The 13,113-nt window shown below is 47.8% G+C and overlaps 1 protein-coding gene across 3 annotated transcripts in view; it reads left to right on the top strand.

Moving 5' to 3' along the window:
• The first annotated feature begins 8,559 nt into the window (after positions 1-8,559).
• VEPH1 (ventricular zone expressed PH domain containing 1) overlaps positions 8,560-13,113 on the top strand; it is a 192,773-nt gene continuing 188,219 nt past the window's right edge. For all 3 annotated transcript variants that reach the window (XM_078869577.1, XM_078869576.1, XM_078869578.1), the window contains exon 1: positions 8,560-8,791. The gene's annotated coding sequence lies outside the window, so the exon portion shown is untranslated. The remainder of the gene's footprint in view (positions 8,792-13,113) is intronic.

Here is a 13,113-nt window from a genome sequence, read left to right as displayed (position 1 = left end):
CGAATGGGGGCATAATTTTTTTATCGCGTTTTTATTTCACATTAGTGGCGCGTGTAAACACGTTGTAGTCAGCGTCACTGGGATGGGGGTCGTGATGTCATGTTGTCAGCGTTGGCTTTTTGAAAGCCTGGCGCGCTTCGCTTTGACAAGCCACGGTCCACTAACACGAGGTCGACGTGACCATTTCGCCATCGTCGTCAGCCGTGATCGTTGAACTGCTGGATAAATATCTCCCACAGCAGGGGGTGCCATCCCGCCTGCCTGGTGGCCAAAGCTACAAGTTGAGGGGCCTCCCCTTGACATCCACCGTGAGATACGTTTTCAACAAGAGTGTCAAAGAACAACAGCACGCATTTAAAACGCGGTTTAAATGTATTTGGACGTCTAAATGTTTAATTTACGCGTCAATTATGTTCCGAAGAGGTACGACGGAGCTGCAGTGGCTGCATTTCGCGAAGACGGAGCGCCCCTTCCAGCGTTAAATGTTGGAGACCGTGAGCGTGACGACGATGTGATTGGGCGAGAGGAGCCGCGATAACTGGTCAACAAACAAAAACATTTTTTTCTGGCCTGGACTTTTGCAGCTGTTTTAGACTAATTTCAGGGTGCTGATTCCAAATCTGATCTCAGATTTGCTCTATCACATCTCATTTTTATGCTATCGGCATACCCCATTTTCATTGATTTTAACCGAAATTAACTCTGTCACTTATGATTGCAAGTTGTTGCGAGTCAGTGACTGCTTTAGTGTTAAAATATGGTGCTGTATTTTTAGGATGGTGTGTTTATAATATCATTTTATGTAGATATCTACATTTATTTAATATTTTTCTTCTGCAGTTTGTATTGAAAATGCAATACTTGATATCTCAAAAACCTGATGTGATAGACAAAAACTGATGCCAGATTTGGAATCAGCACCCCAAAATTACATTAACACCGTTGGAATACCTTATGCCAGAATAAGTGTGTTGACCAGTGTTAATAGCCAAAGTTGCGACCGTGGGAGACAAATCAAATATTGGGGGCCTCACCTGCCCGAGAGCCGCACCCCCTGAGCTGATAATGTCGTCACTACCGCCTCTCATGAGCCCTGCAATATAATAATCCACCTTAGCAAAGGGGCCGTCCATAAATGACGTCACGCACCTAGGGGGGGGGGGGAGGGTCAGACATTTGTGACGATGTGTGACGAGGGGGGGGGGGGTAAATGTGACGTCACATCAAAATGCGCAACTTTAAATATAGATTTGTTATAACAACACTAATTGTTATAACAACACTCCTGCAACATCAGAGTGCAGCGCCACATTAAATACGCGCTACAATGACAATAGTTGAAAGCGATTTGAAGCATGTTTTATTTTCAAAATAGAAATATGGTTTTGGGTGGGGGGGGGGCAGAGCTATTTGAGGGGGGGTCTGACTTTTTGTGACGCCGTGTGACGACGGTGGGGGGGGGGGGGGTCAAAATCGCGTGACGTCATTTATGGACGGCCCCAAAAGCACACATGTTGATTTTGATCGCTCGAGGTGTGTGTCCTATGAGACTTGCTCACTCCCTTGGCGACCACTCTGTCGCTGTGCTTGACCCTAAAGCCTTGCAGCTGAGTGGAGTTTTACAGCCAACCCATCCCACCCCCTCCAAGTTATAGTTTGTCCGAAAGTGAAGAATAACAAGGGAGTGGCAGTCAAGGAATGGAAGGCATCCGAGAGGACGTCGGCGGAGGAGATGGAGCGATGAAATCGGCGCATGTGCAGCTGCTCGGTGAATTGTTTAATCGCAGAATCATGAGAGGCGGGTGGCTGCTTGAGGAGACCTTCATCCAGCTGTAGATTGGCCGTGGCAAAGCATGATGATGAAATTATAATTGTGGGGCGTTATCCACCACACTCTGGCTCCAATGGCAAGCTTTTTAAATCTTCAAGGAGCACCCTGCTCTCTCGCTCTTCTTGTAGCTTGTGAGCAAAACGTCGCTCGATTATTCTCTTCCCAAAGCCACAGCGAACGGATATGGTCCAAAGCGCATGAACTCTGCAACACAACCAGGCACTTTCTGAGAAATGATCGCTCCCCAGAGAGGTGGAATCGATAGATGTTTCTCCCATGGAAGATTGAGCAGTCCACGTCTCAGGGCACATTCTGTAGATTTTCTTTCCAGTCCTCAATAATGGAAATTTAATTGACTTTACGTTCATGCAGTGCGCCTTTCGTTTGCATTAAGACACACATTGAGCCCTTGCTCGTGGGAATAATTGTCCAGGATTAAATTGTATGCAGTATTTTTTGTGCTCGCTTAGTGTTTTTCGTGAGCTTATAATATGGCTGCATTGATACTTTGCCGTTCATTATCAACTTCAGTTGTCCAGAAACATGGACGGTAATGAAATACATTGAAGTAAATAAAACAAAAGCTGCGGTGTGCACAGAGAAGCGTTAACCTGGTGCACGCTCGGAATGACGCTACGAGACAGAAAGATGAACACATGCATCAGAGAACAAACACAACTTTGAGAAACCATTTTGACTGTCGGGCAAAGTGAGTCGGTTTGGGCAAGACACGTCGCTAGAAGGTCAAGACTAACGATGAAATATGTGGGCATGTTTGTTGAACTTCCTTCGCGCCGTACGTAGGAAAACCTTGCTAATCGGCGACGGTAGCCAAATGAGAGAACAGGAGGGGGCTGCCGAGGAGATGGAGGGACAGGATCAGCTCATGCACAGTAGCCCGATGGACAGTCGCATTGCGTGACCAACAGTGGTGGCGATGGCGTGGGGAGGGCCTTCATGCACCAGTGGATAGATCATGGCCGATACTTACGAATGATAGGTGGGCGATGCCTATGAAACGTTTATGAAAATTGCGTGCAAGACCGGCTGCTATTTTTTTTGTTAAATCAGCCCTTGATTAAAATGCAGTGCTTGTACCACCTGTTTTTGTATTGTATGTAATTCACTAGTCTTCTCATTTGCGGGTTGGCGACGAACAACGGGGTCTTATACGTGGGAACACAGATGTATAGTACAACAATGGAAGACGCTGCGCTGCCCTCTGATGCCCACATCACAGCCACACGGCCTAAAACACTGTTACATATGTTAGTGGCATATAAAATGATTGTCCATTAAATGTGCTTAGTTTACCAGATCTTGATGGGGTTGGGCATGATTATGGGTGATTTAGTCATAGGCACCAACATACAAACCATATATTAACACGTGGAAGTGTACACACATGTAAAACCCCTCATCTGTATAGGGATACGCACAGAGGCGGGTGTAGTGTAGGGCAAGCAGTGTCGTTTTATGCACTGCGACCAAGTGCCCATTGAAGGCTGAGTCGACCTAGGGGAAACCCCTGGCGACACTGATCAACACAACCGTGGCTTTATCCATGGCCAGGATACGAGCTCAGGCCGCCTGTTGTTGTTGTTTTTTGTTGTGACGCATAGAGCAATAGCGCCACACCACTTCTCCCCACTGCCACACAAAGACAAAGTTCCCCCGTGTAGCCTACGCGGGCTGCCGGTCAGCCACCACCTGTGAAAGTCGGCACGGCGCACGACAGAGCGGTGTGGCTAATACCACGCCCGACCACCTTTGTCTCCCCAGTGTTGATGTTTAGACATCGCAGCAGGCGCTCGTGCAAGGTGCAGTCGACGTTTGGAACCAGTTCAGATGAATCACCACTCATGTAAGCCCCAGCCCGGGGTCGAACTCGGGTGACGGGGTCGTAGCGCAGTGCTCTTAATTACCACTACACTACCGCTCCCATATGCATGCACACACATGCAATTAAGCGCACTGCTACTACTACGATCCTTGTGCGTCCAGAGTTCGATTTGCGCTCACAGCCAACACCAGTGACGACTATCCGAATCGGTCTTGGGCCTCAACCTAGGTCGACTCAGCCTCAAATGAGTACCTGATGTGGTGTGTAAACATCGCCACTGGGGAGACAAAGGCGGCCGGGCGTGGTGCTAGTCACCAACCCCCTCGTGTGCCTTGCCGGCCTTCATTGGAGCTCGCTAATAGCGCCTCCGATTAGCACGGTTGGATACGTACGATGCGAACGAAGTTCAACATACATACACATACGCCACAAATGTTTGTTAAGGCTATACGTGTGATCTTTTGTCTTTGTCTGTTCAAGCGCATACACATTGCAGAGGTCACGTTGTTTTATATAACATCATGTACGCCTGGGATTTCTCAACCATTCGTAAAAATAAAAATGTGCTCATTTGTGCACGCGTGCATGCAAATACAGCGGTCACATTTAGTGTGTGTTGGGGCTTCCGCGCGTGTAGCATGGAATTTGTATTTTTACATCTTATTAATTTGCACGTGTGTGTGTGCGCGCGTGTGTGTGCGAGCAGCCTTAAATACTTATTATCAGCCAGCCCAACCCAACCAGTGCTATTTCTGGTGAGCGTGCAGGTGTCTGCGCAAAGTGCGCACAGGATTTCTCGCTTGGTATTTTTCGTCGACTTCACAAACAGCTCTCTCCAGATTCCACTTTGTTACGTGCAGTGGTTGGCCCAGTTGAGGGGGCCCTCAAGGGAATTACTGACGTACGACCAAGTGACAGCCAGCCACAGCCTAAAGCCAGCCTCTTCACCGCTGTCACATTTACGCTACACAGCTGGGTTGTACATTTGCACATGAAAACATTAATTCTATGTCACCCTTGATTCCTCAACACTGGGTATGATAATAATAATAATAAAAAATTAACGGTAATTTGTCAGTTTTCCCACATATCGTGCCGCACATGGGAAAATATTTTGACCGTATGTCATCACGCTGTTCGGTGCGGGTTGGTGAACACTCACCAATAGTACGACTGTGTAGGGTTGGCTTTCGGGTTGCAGCAAGCCTTGTTCGGCATGATGTCGGACGTTTCACTCCATGGCATGGAAGCTTCTTCAGGAATTAAATTCCATTCATGCTTAACAATTCGCGGTTAAACCCGACAACTAATCGAAGAGCCGCTCACCACCGCTGTTCTCCATGCCTTGGACTTGAACTTAGGCCGCCGCGGTCAAAGCGCAGTTTGCTTACTGCTGTGCCACCATTCCACTTTAGTTGTGGATATACCAACAGTAATATAACATCTGCTATGTATTAAAGCGTACGTTGGGCTCCTTCCAAAAAAACCTCCATTAAGAACAATCCTAAAGGAAATATAATGTCATCCCCAGCTAGAACCCATCTGCAAAAGCAGAATATACTATGACTCATTGAATCATATCTGGGCAAATAATTAATATACACGACTTCATTTTGTAGAGAAAGTAATTAAACACCCGCTGCACAATCCGATGAATTGTCACCATTTGGGGGGTCACGAATCAGTTCATGAATTCATTTTTGTTTGCGCTTGTGGTGCATGCAGTATAATTTATGGAGCTATAAACACTCAAAATATATAGTGTTATGAAATCTATAAACATATATGAATTGGGAATAATCAATCATTACAATCACGTGAGATGACTCATGCCTGAAAAATGCCAGCCAGCAAAAATTATATGGCTTTCCTTACCACCCTCTGGCAGAACGAATTCCTCTCATTATTATGATCATCATCATCATCAGCCATAACCAATCTCCTGCTAGATGAAGGCTTCCCAAGTCATCGACATCTCTCGCGCTCTGGCAATGCGACTCACGCGCCCATCTGGCACCACCTGCACGCGAGCTGCCTGAATCGTTGCATCTCCTCGATCGATGTCCTTCCCCGGTGTATTCCCTCATTCGGCTGTCACTCTGTTGATCCAAGTTCCTCTCCCTATTATCCGTATTTATTGATCTATATATATTTCACGTACTGAATCGCTTACATACCTCGTGCATTCATTTACTCATTTATACATCGTGTATTTGACCCACGTGTATACACTGACACTGGTAGGAACCTCCTGGTTACACCAGCCCACAGGGGATTATTGTGTCCGTCGTGCAGGGAGGGGCTGGGCGGGGAGGGAGGGGCTGGGTGGGGATGGGAGGGTGGGGAGAGGCTGGGTGGGGAGGGGAGGGTGGGGAGGGTGGGGCTGGGTGGGGGTGGGAGGAGTGGGGCTGGGTGGGGAGGGGCTGGTCACCCGTGGTGCCCTTATAAAACTCAACGTTTAACCTACTCACGTCGGCTTGTGCTCGCCCTCACAGTCGGGAATATTTGCGGAATACACCACGCCGCCGTTGACCCTGCCCATTGACCGAGCAACCCAACGTTCCTACCAGCTCCATCCGCAGGAATGTGTTGTATACGGCCACATGTTGTCATGATGTCTGGTCCAGCGCGGCTGTCTTGTATTTGACGCCTGAATTTGCCATCATGATGTCACTTCGTCTCCCGTAGGTCATCATCCACCCAAGCACGTTCGCTCACTGGAGCTGTCAATCTCACGTCAATGAAATCTATCCAAGGCAAATTGATTGATGTCCTAATTTCAGGCGAATCGTATATGCCGTGTATAAAAATTGTGCAGTGATATTTTGTTAACTATGCTCAACTGAATGCATCATGCAAGTATGAAAAGAAAGCCAACGTGGTTAGTATTATAACCTGAACATGTTAAGTTTGCTAGATATGATTACCACCATTTAATACAAATAATATTTTCAACTTGTAATGCCTCACACGGTATTTGTTCGCTCTCGAAGACTGAACTCAGAGGCGCAATGAACCGCAGATAAGCGGGAAGGTCGCCAGGTGGTGAGCGGGCGCCAACAATTACCCAAGCTCTGCGGTCATCTATATATTACGATGCTTTCGGTCCCATTAATGATTGTTTACACATGTGGGCGAAAACCAGATGGCCCAGGGAAAACACACACGCGTGAGGGGGCAACACCCTATCCCAGGGGCCGGCAAAACCCAAATAATAAAAAAGCCGGTAAGAAAAAAACCCGAAATATTTCAAGAGCCGCAATGCATGTGAATACGAGACGGTGGTCATTCATTAATAACGTCACGAAGCAGTCCTTAAAGAGCCGCAGAGTGCCGACTCCTGCTGTATCCCACACGGAAGGGACGCGTACAATTGGCGCGCACTTTGCTGCACTCTACCGACTTGTCCTGGCGAGCCAGCAATGTGAAACCACCTCTGCACCCGCAGGAAGGGAGTTGCAAGAGAACACTTAGTGTGACACGCCAACACTCGCCTCCACAGTGCTAGACTATAGGCGTGCACCACCGCGGCCAGGCTACATTATTGTCAATGCTTCGTGTTATGGGGGTGGAGGGAGTGGTGTGGGGAGCGGTAGTGTAGCGGTTAGCGCTACGAACCTGGTGACCCGGGTTCGATTCCCGCTCACGGCCAACACCAGTTGACGATTATTTGAACCGGCCCTGGGCCTCCCCTAGGTCGACTCAGCCTCAAATGAGTACCTGGTGCAATGTGTGAACAATGCCACTCGTGTGCCGTGTTGGCCTTCATAGGTGCTCGCTAACAGCACTTGCCCCAACAGTCTGTTGAGGCTATACAGGGGATCTTTGTCTTTGTGTGTTTTTTAAGGGGGTGGTGAGTGGTGGATCAATGGTGCAGTGGTCAGCGCACTGCACTGTGAACCCGGCGCCCTGAGTTTGATTCCTGGCCACTGCTAACCATCTGAACCAAATCCCCCGCTTCACGACACAGTCCTGCATTAACCGGCGTGGTGATGTTTGGTCAAGCAGCCTCCACGGTCAGCACGCCGTGCAGGGTCCTTCATTCAGCAGAAGTATTGACCAAGGGGCTGTACGTGCAGTGTTATAAGTTTATTTTAATTATTTTACGATTGATACTATTTCTTGAATTACTACATGAACAATAAGATTACAGAAAAAATAAATGTTCTTACGTGCGCGCTACCATATGCCTGCGTATTGGCCGGTTCGTACAACGTTTACGTTTTGGCAGAAAATGCGTCGAATATTCAGCGTAACGAATAAACAGAATGCAACCGGGCACATGGCATCGAGACTTGAGCTATCTCAATAAAGGCAGAACTAATTGGTGCGTCGTCATTGCCACGGCTGAAGAAGCAGACCATCGTGGGAAGACAAAGAGGCTTTGAGATCCAAAACCTCAGCGAGGAGTTCGCATCAGGGACCTCCTCTTTGCTAAGCCTGTCCATTGAAACATCCTGTGAGTGCTCCTAAGGTGGTTGTAGAGCTCAAACGGAAAGGTGAATGGGCCACGCACCTACAGACGATGACCATCTCAACCGTACTTATCTAAAAAAAAACCTTAATAGAATGAATGTTTTTTACCACCTGTCAACTGATTCATTTTTGACCTGTACATTGTTTGTTTCTTCTATCGGGGCAGGAGTTCGTTCGTGTGTCCTACTCAAATTACTTGTGTCGCGGCTCCGGTGAAACAGAGGCAATGCAAGCTCTTACTCTCGGCGCGATGCATTATTAACTCGTGCCAGGCTAAGCAGCAGCAGCAACAGCGGCAGCAGCAGCAGCGGCCCCGCCTCCCCTTCAGAGGTCAGCATTCTGCTGGGAAGCCGCCGTACAATAGCGGAGAGAGGAGGATGGGGTGGTGGGGTGGGGGGCGGTTGCATTGTGTGACTGCCATGAATGGTCCACAGTGCGCGCGTGCACGCGTGCGTTGTGCGAGTGTGTGAGCGTGTGGGTTGTGGCGAGATCAGGAGCTGCGCGGCGCGTGGGTTCTTTGCGTGATGCAGATGAACGTGGCTGAGGCTCCGGGCAAGACGTGCTAACTTTTATTTTTAATTTCTAGCCTCCCCCCCCCCTAAATCCACCCCCGATATCCATCCGTTCGGTCTCATTCGCAGGTAAGGCCGTTCGTGTCTGTGTTTGAGTGAGTGGCTCGCTCTGTGTGTGTGTATCGCTTCGTGTAGTCTACGCTGCTCTCCTGGCGATGAATGGAACCATATGCCGCCTCGTACGGCGTGTGTGGATTCACCCCTCGGAAGAGGAACTCGGAGGGAGATCATACACATCGCCCCCCCCCCCAATTCATTGCATGCGTTTGCATTGCTCGTTTTAATTATTGCACTTTGGCAATGCGTGTTTGTATCGACTGCGTTATTGAACGTGTTTACGTGTGACCTATTACTACCCCGAGTAGGCATTCGTCAGCGCCACGTTTTGTGCGTGTTTGTGTGTTACTGCTTATATTGTGACACGCAGCCTCGGTGGCTGTGTTATTTCAGCAAACTTTCGCCACTTGAGATTAGAAACCACTCCCCGACAGACAAAGAAAAGTTTCAGGAGCAGTTGTCTTCATTGGCATTAATCTGATGATGAATGTTGTCCAAGATGTCACGTACCTTAAATGTATCTCACGGTGCCAGTCAATTGCTGACATACTTACGAGTAGAATAGTTTCGGCTGGATTTGAATGATTACACGGTCTGATAATGCATACATTAGCATTTTAAACATTGTAGCATGAAGGGGTGGGTGGAGTGATAGCCACAGAGCGCTGCACTGCAACGCCACGAGACCTCAGATTCCCAGCCACGACAAATTCAAGCAAGTGATATCTGAAAGGGTGATCGGTCCCTCCGTTCACCAACCCGCACTGCCCAGTTCGATGAAGTATGGTCGATGAACCCCTACGATCAACACAGCGTGGGAGAGGCCTTCATCCAATATTTTGGTGGATTGACAAAGGGCTGTGTTTATTTTTATTCATGAATATCGCACAAACATTTTTACGGAAGGATAAGTTAATGCGCATCGTTTAAAAATGTACACATCACACGAGCACGTGTGGACGAGCACTTGCCATCCGTGCCGTGGAAATATCGTACGAAGTATCGTATGATTGTGCGTGCGCAAAGGCACGCGTGAGTGCGCGTGTGTGTGTGTATTATGGGGAGCGGTAGTGTAGCGGTTAGCGTGCTGCGCTACGAACCTGACCGACCCGGGTTCGGTTCCCGCTCACGGCGAACACCAGTGACGATTATCTGAACCGGTCCCGGTCCTGGGCCTCCCCTAGGTCAACTTAGCCTCAGATGAGTACCTGGTACGATGTGTAAACATCGCCACTAGGGAGACAAAGGCGGCTGGGCGTGGTGTTGGCCACCCACCCCCTTGTGTGCCGTGCCGGCCTTTATAGGTGCTCGCTAACAGCACTTGCCCCCTACAGTCTGTTAAGGCTACACGGGGGTTCTTTTTGTATGCATGTATGCAACAATTCACTGTTGCTTGCGGTCTGGGCCATGCGCATTCCTCCTGCCACAAAAAAAAATCACGTGGCTTTCTAAGCCCATCTTAAACAAACTGTTGTGGTCACTTTAAAAACACATTCTTTTGTTATTACAGATCAGGCGGTTGATGTTTTTTTTTCTTCCCTTCGTTCTTTTTGACGGTTGCTTAATTCCACTCTTTATCTCGACAAGGCAGTGCGCATGCAGTAGTAGGTTGCTATTATTACAGTATCGCATTTTTATACTTGCGTGCTGGCTGAATGTGGCTCCACAGAACGATGGGGCTCATTTGGGAACTAAGGGCAAGGTAATAATGCAAAATAAATGTTCACCTGCACGAGATGGTATCTCGTGTCTCCTTCCACTTGTGGACTTGGTCGATTTCTCTCAATGACATATACGTAAGCACAACGATGCAAGCAGTGATTGAAAGGGTTTCATTCATTTGCTAAGTCAGTCGTTTCTCATGTAATTAACTCATCACACGTGATGATGTTATTAAAAAATACATACGTGTCATGGCAACGTACTCTGGCTCATCTGGTAGAGATGCCCGCTGCCAATCATGAGCCTGTGAGTTCAATTCCTGCACATCAACCTGAACGTGTTTCGATTTAAAGCTTTCGTGACTGCAGGGATTCATCTTCTTGGTTCTTTCGGTAAAGTCACGTAGAATGGAAATAATAAAATAATAAAAATAAAACATAATAAAATTATTCTCACGACGTTTCGGCCACAACGCAAGCAGCCGTCCTCAGGTGGAGACCAAGTCTGTCGAGAAGTCAGAGTCTGAATGGTCTGAACATTCGTGACTTTACCGAAAGAACCAAGAAGAAAAAAACCTGAACGTGCTCGATCTCCCCGAGTGTCAGGAGCTAAGCAAAGTCGAGCCTGGTTAGGTGTTCAAGTGACCACCGGTGCATACCAGGTGCTGTAGGCACACTCCTGCTTGGGCTTTGACGATGGCAGTCCAACAATTAGTATGGTCCACAGCTAGATTTGGTCCACAATACCACATTGAGTTTTTGTGCATATAATTATCTATGTATGCGACCTTGCAACTCCTCGTCTGTGTGTTAATTGTCTCTGAATAACTTCAGTTTCCACCCTCACGACAAACACTCGAAATGGAATTGGCCAAACATCTCAATGCAGGATCCTCATGAAACAAAGAGTCTTGGGACTCAGTGAGGCTTACCAGCGAGGCTTTCGTGGGTAACCAATTGCAATTGTTACGGATTGTAAAACAAGCATCACGTGGTCGGGAATCCAATCGGTGGGAAGTTAAAGTTGTAATTCATGAGATAGATTGGTCTTTGCCATGGAACATGGAACGTTCACCCATTCCAAAGTCAGGACTACCGATGGAGATTATGACTGACCTCTGAAAGAGCGTAAGGACACGCTGCCACTTTTAGAGCGAGGGGACTTGAAGCTGGGATCTCGGCAGCGTTGGTTCACTGACATCCGCGTGGCATTTGCCCTCTGAGCCACCCGGTCACTTTCAGTAATTAATTTATCGAGAGAAATCATCGTACAGCTATCGATTGGCATTCAAAGTGGACCAGCGGTAGTTCCATTTTAGGTGCCTCCGCCTGAGGACGCGTAATTAAAAGCCACGTGGTCCCTGTCACTACACCGCGATGGTATGTAATACATTTCAATTGACCTACTTCCCCATACCGGTACTGTAAAACCAGAAACGCAAGACCCGAGTCACATGCCGCCACAGATTTCTCAGTCACAAACACGTTTTTTTGCCAGTCAAATCTATCGAGGCGATGTTACACGGATAACTCCTCTTACCTGCGGTGATGTGCGGGACAAAATATGCAGGATCCTATTATCCGCGGGGGTTATCTGGTATATTACGCCACTTATCCGCTGCAAAAAATCGTGTATAATTGTGGATAATAGGTTTACTTTTTTAATGAACTCCTCTCATCCGTGAAATAAATTGCGGATAGTAGGAAGTCATCTTGCAAAGCAGAAGGGGAAATTCTGCAGATAGTTGCAGGTAAGGGGGTTAATATTCCGTCGAACTCCTCTTATCTACAAACATTTGCAAAGCAGGATGGGAATACTTGCAGATAATCACAGATATAGGAAGAATAGGGCCACGGATAATAGAAGTTTTCATGGCTTCTACAACTTTCGCATAATACGTCACCAACCATGCCAATCGGATAAGAGGAGGCCTTCTGTAAAATAGGTTATTAATTTATCTTAAATCCTGGAAAATCTCTACTCTTCTGCTCATGACTTTGCCCTCCATCAACATTTTTCGTGAAGATCTAGCGGCATCCATTCTGAATTCATCCCTTTCTACTGTGAATCTGTTACTCAGCGCTCATTTATATTTTATGACCTATTTTTTTTTTACATCGTTGCTAAACATAACCAAGAGAAAGTTAGTGCAGTGAGATGATTACATGCGTTGTGAAATCGTGGTGAGGATCAAGCGAGAGTTTAGAGATGAGAGTAAATCAGGGCGTCTCAGTATCAAGACTGCATGCCACGCCAATCAATGGGGTTGCAACGCATTAAAGCAAATGACCAGCGGTTATGTATATGTAATAAACGACTGGACCACGATGTCTGGCTCAGTGTCCTTTATTCGGTTCGTGCTGTACTCCCACACGGCTGTCTCTACTCTGTAGCTTCTCCACGGTGCTGGCTCCAATGTCAGCCCGATCCACAACAGCAGCCCCGCTGCTGTTACTCTCGCACAGCCCCCCCTTGGCTGTACTCGCTGCAACTCCTCTCTCTTCTTCCCCTCTCTGCAGCTCTGACAGCTTCGTGCTGTCTCTCTCTCTCTTCTCTCCCGCCTCAGCTGGCAGCCACACCGCTGCCTCTAACACACAGCTCTTCTGGCTGTCTTCTCCGCAGCTGCACACCACTCCGTAGCTTCCGCCTCTCTTCGGGGTTGGCTCCCGATG

Source organism: Lampetra fluviatilis, chromosome 28, assembly GCF_964198595.1.
Source record: "Lampetra fluviatilis chromosome 28, kcLamFluv1.1, whole genome shotgun sequence".
NCBI lineage: Eukaryota > Metazoa > Chordata > Hyperoartia > Petromyzontiformes > Petromyzontidae > Lampetra > Lampetra fluviatilis.
Note: the sequence above shows the minus strand (reverse complement) of the source record. Positions and strands in the feature narration are given on the sequence as shown.